Source organism: Rhinolophus sinicus, linkage group LG10 (assembly GCF_036562045.2).
Source record: "Rhinolophus sinicus isolate RSC01 linkage group LG10, ASM3656204v1, whole genome shotgun sequence".
NCBI lineage: Eukaryota > Metazoa > Chordata > Mammalia > Chiroptera > Rhinolophidae > Rhinolophus > Rhinolophus sinicus.
In genome coordinates this window covers 38,448,070-38,461,815 of record NC_133759.1, presented here as the reverse complement: position 1 = coordinate 38,461,815, position 13,746 = coordinate 38,448,070, and the positions used below count along the sequence as shown (strand labels likewise).

The 13,746-nt window shown below is 45.2% G+C and overlaps 1 protein-coding gene across 1 annotated transcript in view; it reads right to left on the bottom strand.

Moving 5' to 3' along the window:
- CLSTN2 (calsyntenin 2) overlaps positions 1–13,746 on the bottom strand; it is a 570,678-nt gene that overhangs the window by 74,837 nt on the left and 482,095 nt on the right. The window lies entirely within an intron of this gene.

The following is a 13,746-nucleotide window of genomic DNA, read 5'->3' as shown; positions in this document are numbered from 1 at the left end:
AATTCATGAATACTGTTTATAATTTCCCCCTTAACCTCTAACATATGGCTAAAATGATTACCTATGCAAAATGCTTCACTCTGTTCACTTTCATGGCTAGCATAAATGATTTGAACAAAGAGTGATATTGCTGTTTAAAAAGGGAAACTAAAAGGACACTTCCTCCGAGGTAGGCCGATATTACAGGCAATACACACAGGCCTCTAGCTCCCTAGGGCATCAGGTACACAAAGTTTTAAGATGCACCCAAGATTTGTTTGAATCAGGTATGGTAAGCCACGCAGACACAGAAATGACTATCATGAAGGAAGAAGGGTTTACACTCACACATCCCTAGAAACAGGAGGCCTGGCACACCGTGCAGGGCCACATGGGGAGCACCAGGGCTGGTCAGAAGGCGGAGGGAGTGAGTGCAACTGTGGGAGGGGGCTTTCATGTGTTTTGTTTTGTTTTCCTTTTGCAGGAAGAAATGGGTGAAGCCAGGTAAACAAACTGAACAGGTTTAGGACTGGATAGCTTGAATAATTTCAGAGGGCTTTGGGCTATCTGGGTGGTCCCTAGGTGTGCAGTACCTGGCCCTGGGGTGATTTAGGGCAGGCGGGTAGGGTCCTGATCTGCAGGAGCTCAGTAAAAGGAGGCAGATGGGGGTATGGAATCAGAATTGGTTGGTTTGTCATATATCAAAGGCTCGCTTGCAGGCAAGTCATTTACTATCTCGAGGAATGAGTTAATCTTGAAGGGGCAGTCCTTCCCTGGATCCACAAAGCCCCAAAATGTCAAAGCACCAACATAGAGGAAAACTAACAAACAAACATGATTGATACACACAGCGACAGGTTGATGCCACTGCTTGCGGCCTTGAGAGCAGCAAATTTGACCTTGCTTTCTATCTCCACTCTCCTAGGTCACTCTCCTAATCCCAATTTACCCCATGGATTCTCCTGCTCTTTCTGAAATCGAAACCTCAGAAGTTTTTCTCTAGAACCCTGTTTCATAACCAATAAGCAACTCTACATTCTTAAACATTGTGCCCAATTCCAATTCAGTGCGGGGACGTGGGACTGGCCCCTCCTTCATCATTCACGCCAACTCTACAGCATGCTCCTGAAGCACTGTTAGCAATTCCAGGTGTAACTTCTCCCTTCCTAGGGTGGCCCATGCACCATCAACTGTTCTTTGCCACTGTCACCATTTTTGGCTGTTTTTTTTTTTGGCCTGATCCAAGAAACCTACAGCATTCTGAGCTTGTATTTCTTTTTTTTCTTCTGAGCGCCCCTGTACCCTCATGGTGTCTCTAACCTACAGTATGCCTCCCTTCACATGCACCTTTAGCTTATTACGGTATACTTAGAGTTAACATTGTAACCCTGCACATGAAACGTGAGAACCATGCAACAGTACAACTCCTTTTACCAGCCTCATTATTTGTTCTATTGTGATTATGCAATTTATATCTACGTATATTATATACCCACAATGCACTGCTAAAATTGTTGCATTAAAAGTCACGGTCATTTAAAGAAATTAAGAGAAAAGGAAAAAATAGTCTTTTATATTTACCCACACATTTACCATTTCTAGTGCTCTTATTTCCTTCTTCGGATCTGTTTTTGCATCTGACACCATTTCCTTTCTATCTGAAAGATTTTTTTTGTGTGTGTTGTTTTTGTTATCCCTTGCCTTTTTGTCTCCATCATTTCCAGTAAAATGTAATTCATATTGTTGTACTCCCGTATGTAATGTGTTTTTTCCTCCTTCTTGGTGCTTTCAAGATTTTCTCTTTATTTTTGGTTTTCATAAGTTTGAGGATGATGCGACTAGGTGTGGTTTTCTTTGTGTTTTGTCCCATTGGGAGCTTGATTATCTTATTCAATCTTTAAGATGAAGTTCTGTACCAAACCTGGAAAACTTTTCAGCCATCATTCCTTCAATTAATTCTTTTATACCCCTTCATTCATTCTTCTCCTTTGGTCTTTGAAGGCTTTTCTTTTCTCTTTTCTCCTCTCCTATGTCCTTCTCCCCCCAACCACTTCTTCCATAACCTCTGGCTCTAGATTTTAAGAAATCTTTCTGTTCTCTTTTGTTCTTCCAATGGACAATTTCTTTGAATCTCTCTTCTAGTTCATTGACTCTTTCTTTGTCTATCTCCAATCTGCTTCTAAGTCCATCCTTTTGTTTGGATTTTGTATTTTTTCCACTCTAGATTTTACATTTCTGTATAATTTCATTTTTTTAAACTGAGATTCCCTATCTGTGCATTCATTATGACAATCTTTAACGTTTTTAAACATATTTAATTTAGTTGCTTTAAAACAACTTCCTGCCAAGTCTAATATCTGTGTCATCTTGGGGTCTGTTTCCCTTGAATGATTTTGCTCTGGACCTTAGGCCATATTTTTGTGTTTCCTCACATGTCTAATAATTTATATTTTATACTGGGAACAGTGCACTGTACATTTAGAAATTCTGGATTCTGTTTTCTTCTCTGAGAGTATTGATTTTTGTTACATTACTGGATTATCACCTTGTACCTACAGAGTTTGGTCTATACTATATAAGGGTATGTTTGCTTGTGTTTACCCTTAATTCTGGGCCAGTCCCTTAATCCTGGTATATAATCTTTACTCCTAAGATATATCTTTTCTGGTTTTAAATTAGAAATCTCTCGGTGTGTAGCTGGCCCTTCTAAGTTGGAAGAGTTCCAAAATCTGTCTCGTTTCAGTAGGCAATAGCTAAAATCTCTGTTCAGTCTTTTGGTCTTTCCTGCTATTGCTTTTCACTGGATTCCAGAAGTTTCCCCTGGATTTAGGCCAGGCAGCATCCAATGATTTAAGGAATTGGAGGGAAATTTATATTCAGATTTTGGGATCTCTTCCTGCATCTCCCTTTTTTTCTGGTATTAAAACCTAAGTTTGTAGCCACTCTGGCAGTGCTGAACTTCATCCTATAACACTGAAAACTTAAAAATTGTGACTTTCTTGGTCTCTTCCTCCCTCCCTCCCCTCCTTCCATTTTTCTTTTCTTTTTAAAATTCTACTTCTATAGCTTTATCGAGGTATGATTTATATTACAGAAAATTCACTCACTATAAGTGTACAGTTCAATGATTTTCAACAAATTTATAAAGTTATGCAATGATCATCAAAATCCAGTTTTAGAACATTTCCATCACTCAAAAATATCTGTGCCCATTTGCAGTTGATTTCTGCTCTGACCCTGAGCCCTAGGAAACCACTGATGGGCTTTCTATTTACAAAATTGCCTTTTTATGGACATTTCATGTAAATGAAGTTATGCAATATGTAGTCTTAATTGTTTAGTTTCTTCGACTTAGCATAATGTGTTTGAAACTTCATCTATGTAGTGTGAATCAATCGTTTGTTTCACACTTACGACTGAACAGCATTCTATGTATGGATATACAACCAGTTATCCATTTACCTGTTAAAGGACATCTTGTTTTATTCTGGAAGATTTTTTCAATATTCCTCAGATGATACTTACATAGCAGAATTGACAGTTTAGGTCCTTGGACCAGTGTTTGGGAACCACAATATAGATTAGATTATGCTAGTCAGATAAAGACTCTCTTTTTTAATTTTAAGAAGTATTTATTGAACACATATTTGTGTTAGACATTGTGTTACAGATTAAAGAGGTGAATAAGACATGATATCCCACTGTAATGGAGGAAATGAACCAATAAACAAGTAAGTGTACTAAAGTGTGAAAAATGCTGTGATAAAATTCTGGGGTCCCCATGGAGGTAAGGTCAATTTGCTATGGGAGAGGGAGCTCGAGGAAAGTCCTTATCAGGAAGGTGACCCTTTAGGATGGTCTTAAAAGATGAATAGGAAATTGACCAGTCAGGTAGTGGAAATGGATTGCCTGCACATAGCACATTCTGTTTTATTCTTCAGAGACATGCAGATAGGTGCATACATACTATTGTCTAGTCTGCCTGTGTCTAGGAATTGTATGGAAGCAAACTATTCCTTTGAGTTTCTGCTGAGATCAGTGGATAGAGGAATATGGTGACTACTTGGAGAATAGCTGATTCTGCCAAACTCTGTAAACACTTCTCAACAATATAAACATAATAGAAAAGAATATGGAGCTTTGGAGATTGGTGGACTTGGTCCAATACCTTAGGCAAATTATTTAATCTTTCAGAGACTCCATTTCAGTATCTATACAATGGAGTTAAGAAATAACTTCAAAAGTAACTGTGCAGCTTAGACTTAATGTATGTAAATCAATGAGTTTAGGGATTGGTATGCAATAGCCTCTTCAAAACTGCTAGTTTCCCTTCTTTCCCTCACATGTAATATATCACTGGCTAACTGTTTGCCATTCTTGCACCCACAGCTATGGAGCCTTAAAGCAGTCACAAGGCTTGTTTGTTTAGACTCCCATTTCTATTGCCTCAAGAAAGCTACCATCTTCCAAGTAACCAAGGGACACAGTAGCTGTTTCATAATGAGGCCTTGCTTCCTTTTAGATATGCACTGATTGTCAAAGTGATGGAGGAGGTTCATTATTTAAAGGCATAATTAAAGGGCACTTCCTTTAGCTAAACTAATGAGCAGTAAGTGCAGCAATATTTGCATGTTTAGACATTAAGGATGGAAACAGATGACTCATAGGAGATTGGGAGGAAGCTGGGAAGGTAGAGCAAATTAATCTCCTTCCCAGGGTCTCCAGAGTTATTGCTTAGCAAGACTTCCTCAAAGGACTGGTCTTCCCTGCGAGGTCAACTCCATTGTCTTCTCTTGTTTTATGGGATGAACGTCCCTCTCATCACGGTGCCTCAGGAACAAGCTGATCTTTCCTTCAAAAGAGGCTAAAGCATGATTCCTGATCATCCAAGTGGGAAATCTGTTTCGGGATGGACAACCAGGCCCTGTTCTAAACGTGTAGGTGTCCGCGGGATACTTGTTCATTCTTGTCACCTTGTGTATCCCTAAGAGGTGTAAACTCTCCCACGTCCATAATGGTGCTTTCATCCCTCTTGGAGTGTGTGTGTGTTGAGGTCATAGTCGAGGTTCGTCCATTTATTCGCTAAGAGAGATGGAGAGCACCCCCTATGTCTCCCATTCTTCACCCTTAGCCTGAGTGGTATGCCTAAACAGCAAGGTTTTTGTTAGCATGAAAAGGAAGCTCCTGGCACAAAGTAAGTACCGAGGTAGTGCTGGTTCTAATTCTCCTCACTACATGGGGAGTTCACAGTGATCAGAGGCTCTGCCTCCTGTCTCCCAAATGAGGGGATGAGCGTTAGCATGTGCCATTTTATATTAGGATTCAATTTCATCAATTCCTTGCATTTCCATAGTGTGGAAGCTCCAGAGAAAACATAGCTTTCATGTAATGAATGCAGACATTTGGGTTTGATGCCAGGGCGGGGCTTCCCTCCACTCACGGGTGCCCAATCCCCAAAGCAGTTTAGAAAGGCACAGTCAGGGTCACATCCGAGCTACTGCTGGTCCCATCGGGACCGCCCCCAGGCTCGAGCATCTTAATTTATTAGTGAAAAGGTGATTTGATTTACTAAGCATTTTTAACGGTGTTGCCATTATTTCCTTGTTCTTAACAGTAAAATGAGAGACCCTGATTTTAAATATGTATTACAGGATGTCTAGTGAAAAAAATGCATTCACTGCCTCTGGGCAGATGTACAGGCTTAAACACAAATAATGATTTCACGGGAGCAAAAGGAATTGCTGCACAGATGCTTGTCAGGGGGAGAGAGACCAGAAAGGAGCCAGGTCTGCCAGCAACAGGAGAAAGGTACAGAATAATTAGCATCTCTGATTTGTTTAAATGCAACAGTTGGTTAGCTTTACACTTCAAGTCAGGAAGAGAAAGGGGGAGAAGCCAGTGAGACTGCAGCAGGGAAGAGAATGGCATTCCTGCAGCACTGAATTAATTCACCAAGAGCTTGGATTCTCCTTTAGCACAGGCTCTTCAGAAGAATTAAAGAAAGTCCTCTGAGTAACACTGGCAATCCAAGAAAGCCCTGAGAAATCAGCTCTTCAAGCAAATGGCTCAGGACGTATTGGTGAATAAGGTGATGGAAATCCTCGGTGGGTTTGTGGAGACCATGTCCACAAAACGACCCAAATGGAGTTACCTACTTGTCATCTGATCTTACAATTGGTTACGCCTGTGATCAGCTCCACTAACACTTGGCAACGCGAATGTGCACTTCACAAAACGGCCCTTCCTTCCCTTTATTCACTTCACTTTGGTCTCTTGGTAACTTCCTCCTTTAGTCACGGTCCTGCTTCCGGAACGATGCAGAATATGATGATTTCTTCTCAGTAATGATAGCAGTTGCTGCTTGTTAACTGCACACTATAGATCAGAAACTTTACCTGTGCTGCAGGGGTGAACCAGAGCAGGGAGTTCATTTGGGAGGTGGGCCCGGGGAGGTGAAAACATGAAATGGGAGAGTGAGTCAGGGAAGGAGGACAGCCCAATAAGGGGGGGGGGCACTATCAAGGTCGTTGCTTGGGCAGAAGGCTTGCTTCTCCCGAGAAGAGTGTGGGGTGGGGGGGTCCAAAAGCACTCCTGTGCCCTCTGGGGCGGGTGGTGCTCCCAGGGGACAGTGCAAACCTGGTCCTGGACCATGCTTACTGGGGCCAAGAGTCTCCTCCTGCTGGGAGCGAGGCCTGGGGCAGAAAACGGACAGGCGCAGCTCTCCAGGCAGGGAACCTTCCAGTGAAGCAAGTTTCTGTGCTTCAGGGGAAGGGCAGGTACTGTCTAGAGAACCTCCTCTGTGGATCAACTCTGTCAACTTTCAGCTTCCAGGTAAGGCTCTGTCAAGAGAAAGAGGATTTTCTAAGTTTGCTTTAGCATTTCCAGAAGCATGCATAGAGGACTCAGTGTTTCTTCCCTGAAGGCAGAGAAGTTATCTTTTCTATTTATTAGGGCTGGTGAGGAGGCAGGCGCCTTGGGCTAGAAAAAGAATGCTGGCTTAGACTGGAAGGAAAGGCTAAATCTGTCCCTTGGTGATCCTTATACAGAGGCTTGTGAGGAAACCGGCAGACCTGGTGAAAAGCAAGGTGCAAACAGTGAAGAGGTGGGAGGTTTTGAAGACTGTGCCTCTTTCTCCCTCCCCCCTAGAGCCACACCTCCAGGGGCGGGGCTCCGGAGAGGCCTGGGGCAGAGGAAGAACACTGCCAGGGAGTCGCTGGGCCTGCCTGGAAAGCCTGGCTCTGGGTCGCCTCACTAAGCTGTGCAGAGATGGGATGTGACTGATCTAGGAGCTGGAGGCAGCTCCAGGCCTCCCCAAAGTTCAGGAGTGATGTATGAGTTGCCCATTGCTGCTATAACAAATTACCTCACACTTTGTGGCTTAAAACAACACAAATTTATTATCTTACAGTTTGGAGGTCATAAATCTGACATGAGTTTTCACTGGGCTAAAATCAAGGTATCGAATCTGTTTCTTTATCTTTTTTCCCCAGCTCATAGAGATTGCCACACTCCGTGGCTCAGGGCTCCACGTCACCTCTGCTTCTATTGTCACATTTTCTCTGACTAACCCTCCTGCCTTCCTTCTGTGATTACATTGGGCCTGCCTGGATAATCCAGGAAAATCTCTCTATCTCAGGATCATTAATCGCATCTGTAAAGACCCTTTTGTCCTGGAAGGTCGCATAGTCACAGATTTCAGAAATTAGGATGAAGATTCTTTGGGAGCCATTATTCTGTCTATCACAAGTAGCTAAGAGGGGACCCCGAGCAGCCCAGGAGCAGTGTCATGGCATGGAGGGGATCGGGGTCAGCAGTGTAGCAGAGATGGGCACGATGAAAGGCTGCCACCAAAAGGACTTCAAGCTGGAGGGGACGTGGTTCAGGTAATGGGATGGTGCCCTCTCTAAAGAAAACAGAGCAAGTGAACTAACCATGCCAGCAGTTACCTTTCTGAAAGCAGAAAATGCAGTCACTGTACAGTCCTGACCTGAGAGGACCAATGTCCTCTGTGGGTCTGAGGGCCTCTGCTGCCAACACTGTGAAGGCATGGAAGCCACCTCTCCTCAAATGTCCAGAAGCTCTTGGAGAGGGAAAGAGGCATAGAGAGGGACTCTGGGAGAAGTGGGGTCTTGTCAGGGGCCCTCATGTATTATAGAGAAATAAAGAGGTCAAAGTGACTCTACCTGTGACTCTCCCACATGCATTATTCATTCAGAACCACCTTGCAAGTCGGCATCATAAAAAAGCAGTTGATATTCTGGAGAGAATAAGGGGGTTCTGGGCATTCTTCCTCCACTGTTTAGGGCACGGATCCCTAAAGGAAAGCGGGTGTCACTGAAGGCCAGTGTACAGGGCAGGACAGTGAGCCGGGGGGTGTCACTGCGTTGGAGGAAATAAGGCCAATGTATCCAAGAGTGAGTCTTTTCCAGCAGAATTAGAGTGCTGACAATGCCCAATTATTTTGCTCATTAATATGACTGGTCTGGACTAGACTGACCATTTTCCAATTAACTCCTTGGCACTTGGCTGTACTAATGATTGAACTAATGCATTTGACTCCCAGCCTGGCTAGAGGAGCAGATGTGAGTAAACTGACTCGGCATCATTCTAACACTCTTTCCTCACCAAGAATAAAAAAAATTATTCACTTATAGCTTCTTCCAGGAGCTTCAGAATCCTACACAAGTAGAATGGACTTACTTGATGGGCAAAGGCTCTGGCCCATTCTGAGCATTTGGCTCGAATCCTTGCTCTGTCATTTGTTCCTGGGGGTACCTGAGCCTGTGACTTATTCCCCTCTTTACGTAAGAGGAAGGAACACCACCATCGACACCACAGGCTTGGGGCTAAGGGACCCTGCCCCATTCACACCTGCCTCTTCCCTCAGGTCCCACCACTGAAAGTCCAGCCTTCTTTATGAGGGGGGGGACAGGGGGCTGGGGGAACAGGGGGCTGGGGGAACAGGAGGTGCTTATACAGGACAAGGTAGCCTCGTTTAAGACAATCCAAACTTCTCAAACCCGATGTTGTCACCTAGTTTTCCTGTGTCAGAATAAGTGAGTTTTATTTTTTGTTGTTTTTGTTGATTTTTTTTAAATCTGTAGTCTCAAACCAGTGACCAGAGTATAAAGGTATCCTGCAGAACATCTGTTTGGTCTGACAACATATGTGCTGACATGTGTTTTTGGACGAGAAAATGTTAAAAATTGGGAGATTTTACATAACAATCTGATCTCCAACTTCTGAACAATTGGAGTGCAGCACCAGGCCGGGATTCTTGTGTGGCCTGGAGCTGTGTGGCTGCTTAATCTTTAATAGGACTGACCTGCACCCGGCGATGCCTCTTCACTCATCTTTGTTGCTTCTCCCCGCCCGTGATTACTCGAGTGGGTACTCCTGCAGGAGAAGGTTCCGCTGGGCCCACAAACTGACATATACTGGGCAGGGCCGTGACTGCCCCCGGGCAGGGTCGTGTCCTTCTCTCTCCGGGGTGCCTGTTTTACGTTCTGGCACAGAGACGGCAATGGCCACCAGAATAAACCCGACTTCTGCATCGTGTGCTCGTTGCAATCTTTCAGAGACGCATTTTTTTTTCCCTCGTATGAGCCGGGGCCCCTGTCCTTTTGCTGGTCAGTGGAGACTGTCACTCAAGCTGTGTCTTCCAATAAGTGAAACATGCTGTAGAATACCAGCAGGTTTCCTTCCGAGCCCCGACGAGTCCAAAGGGAAGGTCATTAGAATTCGCGACACTGCATCCGTCAACCATATCCAAATAATATGAAAGCCGGGAGGGGCTGCAAATGAATAAACCTTCCCCGTGTGGTGTGAGCTGGCAGCTGGGCATTCTCCTTGGCTCTTGCCTGGGTTTGCACATGAGTAACCGCAGGCTCCAGGGATTCGCATTAGCAGATTATAAGTAAAAATCCCATTAGAATGACTCTCCCCACCATTAGGATCCTTTTAGTGAAGTGCGCTGGATTGTCGGGGGCATTTCCTGGAGCTGCCTGGTAATGGATTTACCTGGAGGTCCATCCACCCTGGCAAAGGCCGTTGGAGGTGTGGGGCTCAGGGCCCAGGCTTCTGGAAGCACACAGCTCCGCTGGGGCAACCACATTGCTCCCCTGGCAACTCCCGGAAGTGCCATGTGGCAGCCACCCTGCAGATCGTGCCCTGGCGTCACTGCCCACCTGCAGCATCTGTCACACATTTGATCTCTGGGCCTGGCTGTGCAGAGAGGACGGGGAGACACTGGTTCTAAGGCAGCCCCTGCCACTGGCCCCATTGAAGGACCTGGCCAGAGCTATATATGCTTACATTGGACCAATTTTATGAACGTCACACTAGCCTTCTTCACATTTACCTATACTTAAATTTCTTTAAGAATTCTTTAATTTGAATTGAACAATGCTTCAGTTGTGGCCCATTCTTTTGAGGATAAAATACCAATTCAATAACATGCTATATAAAGCCTCTTGGGATTTAATTCCACCTGTCCCTTTAAACCTGAGTTTTAACACCTGCCAAAGTTTTCTCCTTCTGTCCGGTCCCTAATTGCTGCCACACTGAAAGCTTCCAGGTCCCTGAAGATGGCCCCCTGCTCAGTTCTCTGCTAGCTCGGCTGCCTGGCTCTACTGAGCCCTCCGCATGCCCTTCAGATGCTGTCCACTCCCCGGGGGGGTTTTTCCAGGCCCACGTTAGGTGCTCCGGAATGGGCTCCCACAGACTCCCCCACGTGGTCTCCTGCCTTCTGCCCCAGCACATGCTGCAGAGGATTGTAAGCTGTTTACGTATTTGTTTGCCCCATTATCATGGAAACGTCTAGAGAACAGAGGCTCCTAATTTAGCTGCTGATCCCAGGTAGCCAGCACAGAGCCTGGCCCCCGGTTTGTACTCAGAATAAAGAAATAAAGAAGCTCATCAGGCATTCGAACAATTATTTTGCTTCTGGAATCCCCAAGGTGGGCCAGGAATTCGCACACACACACACACACACACACACACACACACACACACACACACACACACGACTGGCTGGAGTCCTTTCTGGCCAAGGCCAGAAAGTTCTGCAATAGCTGCAGAGGTACTGGTGGTAAATCCAGGACGATCATGAAATAAGATTATAAGATCAACGTTGAACACTGTTCAAGATCCAGAGGCCAAAACTGTCAACATTTTAGAATTTTAAAATGCTCCATGAAATGGGTCAAAGACCAACTCATCACTAGGATGTTTTAAAAGATCTCAGAAATTTCTCTTCTCTCCTTCTCACTCTCCCTCACTTTATCTGTCACTTGTTTGGATCTTGACACCCATTCATCGTAATGCAAACATTTACTGGGCACCCTGTGCTCAGGGCTATACTAGTCACTGAGGAGTAGGAGAGAGTAAGAAACCCCTGCTCTCAGGAGCTCAGCGCTGTGAACAGAAAGGCAGGGTACGTGGTTAACGAGGGCACAGGAAGTACTGGGATAGAATCTGCATGGAGTCAGGGGGTGGCCCCGGGTGGCTTCCTGGGGGAGGGCATTTTATCAGGGATGCACGTTCTGGGCAGGAAGTGATTTACGTCTAACCTTCTGGTGAGGTCCTGTCTACACAGGGCGCTGAAGAAGGGGAGAGGTACCTGTGTGCGCATCCATAGAGTCCACTGCATTGCTAAGCATGAGTGTGAGGTTTCCTATGTCCTACGCACTTGACTCCTTAGGAGGGAGGACAACTGTCCAGGCGAGCGGAGGCTGCTGATCGTCACCAGGCAGTGAGAAGCCCTATTTAGGTCACGAGCAGAAACCTCATCTTAAACGCCACCTTGTCTGGATCCTGTCTTGCCGTATCTCCTAGGGGCCTGTCATCAGTGGGCCTGGGTGGTCCGGATGGCGACCTGGGGCCGGGGTGTGGAGCTGGTGGGCTTGGTCATGCCCTGAAACCCTTTGTTGTTGAAGGGGGAACAGCCTCGTTCACCCACTCCTATAAAACTCCACACCCCTCTTTGCTCAGGAGGATATGATCTTCCCCCTCTGCTCCAGCCTGACCTCCCGCAGCTCAAATGCGCCAAATCAATTCTGATACGTAGACCAATCTTGGTCTCCCACGACTCATCCTCCCACTGTGCCAACAGGCTGCCTCTACATTTGTTAATGTCAATTTCTTTGGTAGAAGAATTTTATGGACTGGATTATGTCCCCCTCTCAATTCATATGTTGAAGCCCCAAGCTCCAATGTAACTGTATTTGGATGTAGGGACTTTAGGAGGTAATGGAGTTTAAATGAGGTGAGAGGGGTGAGCCCTAATCCAATAGGACTGGTGACTCAGCAGAAGAGGAAAAGGTACCCAAGCTCTCTCTGTCCACCATGTAGGGACACAGCGAGAAGACAGCTGCCTACAAACCAGGAAAGGGCCCTCACTGCGAACAGAATCGGCCAGCACCTTGACCATGGGCTTCTCAGCTTTTTGAACTGTGAGAAATCTGTGTCTGTTGCCACCCAGTCGGCGGTGTTTTGTCATGGTAGCCCTTGCTGACAAAGGCAAGGAAGACGGAGCTTGAGCAAAGTGAAGATTTGACAGGTTCATACGGTTTCAGCAAGACTATAAACATTTTGCATTTCAGTGATAATTCTGATCTCTAAATTAAAAGATTTTAAATTTAAAAAGGAAAACATTTTAAATTTTAAATTAGCAAGCTCACCAAAGCAGCAGCACAGCATAATGGGAAAGACAGGTCGTCGCCATGGTTAGCTGTGTGACCTTGGGCAGTTACTGGACCTTGGCCTCTTGCCTCATATCCTGCCCTGGGTAGGACCGTGGCAGGGATGAGCTCACACACACAGTACGCCTGGCAGTACTTTGGAAGGTGTTCAGTGAATCTCAGCTCTCCTTAAATTCACCACTTTGGGAACAGATTTCAGAATTCCTAGAGTCCCCGTATCTTTATCTGCAGAACCAGAATTCCTTCCTCACCTAGTTTTAATCCCAAACCCTGTGAATTCATTTGTCTATATCAGTGTTTCTTAATCCCACCTTAGACAATGCCGCAGGCCATCTATAATTATCTCAGGCAGTACAGCAATGTTCTGATTAAAACCCTTCACAATGTCGAATTTATTTTAATTCTTCTCAATTCATACTACGTATTTAAAAACATCTCGTATGAGCCATATGGCATTTTAGAAGGTAGCTGAGAGGTTGTGGGGAAATCAAATAAACAACGTCAAGATTTCATAATTTCTACAAGACCCAGAATTCCTAATTCAGAGGAACAGATACTAATCCTGATGCCGTATTTCCCAAACCCCAGGACCCAGCAGGATGGTGTTGGGAATGGGTCAGCCAATTGTCACCGGGCTCCCTCAAACATTTTTCCTATCAGCTTGGCACCCTTGACCTTGTCACATTGATGTTCCACCATTGAGAGATTGCCTGAGGTTAATGAATCTCTCTTTTAACGAGCATATGTCTGTACTTCTGTGAGGATGAAAGGGGGGAGCAAACATTCTCATCTCAGTGTAAATGGGTTCCTCCTGGAATGCTTCCCATAACACTCTCTGAGATCAGCCCCACTGGGGACCTGGGGGCTTAAGTAGGACCAGAGAGGGTAGGGGAAGGTGTGAGTAATAAAGAGAGAGAAAGGAAAGGATTATAGAATGTTCAGCCCTAGACAGATGAGGCAGGAAGCACACACAATGGGATTTGGAGGCCCCAAAACACTGAGGTCCCCAGAGGCACTCAGGATATGGTGGGGCAGAAAGAAAGCAAAAGGAGTTGCTGGGGTCCCA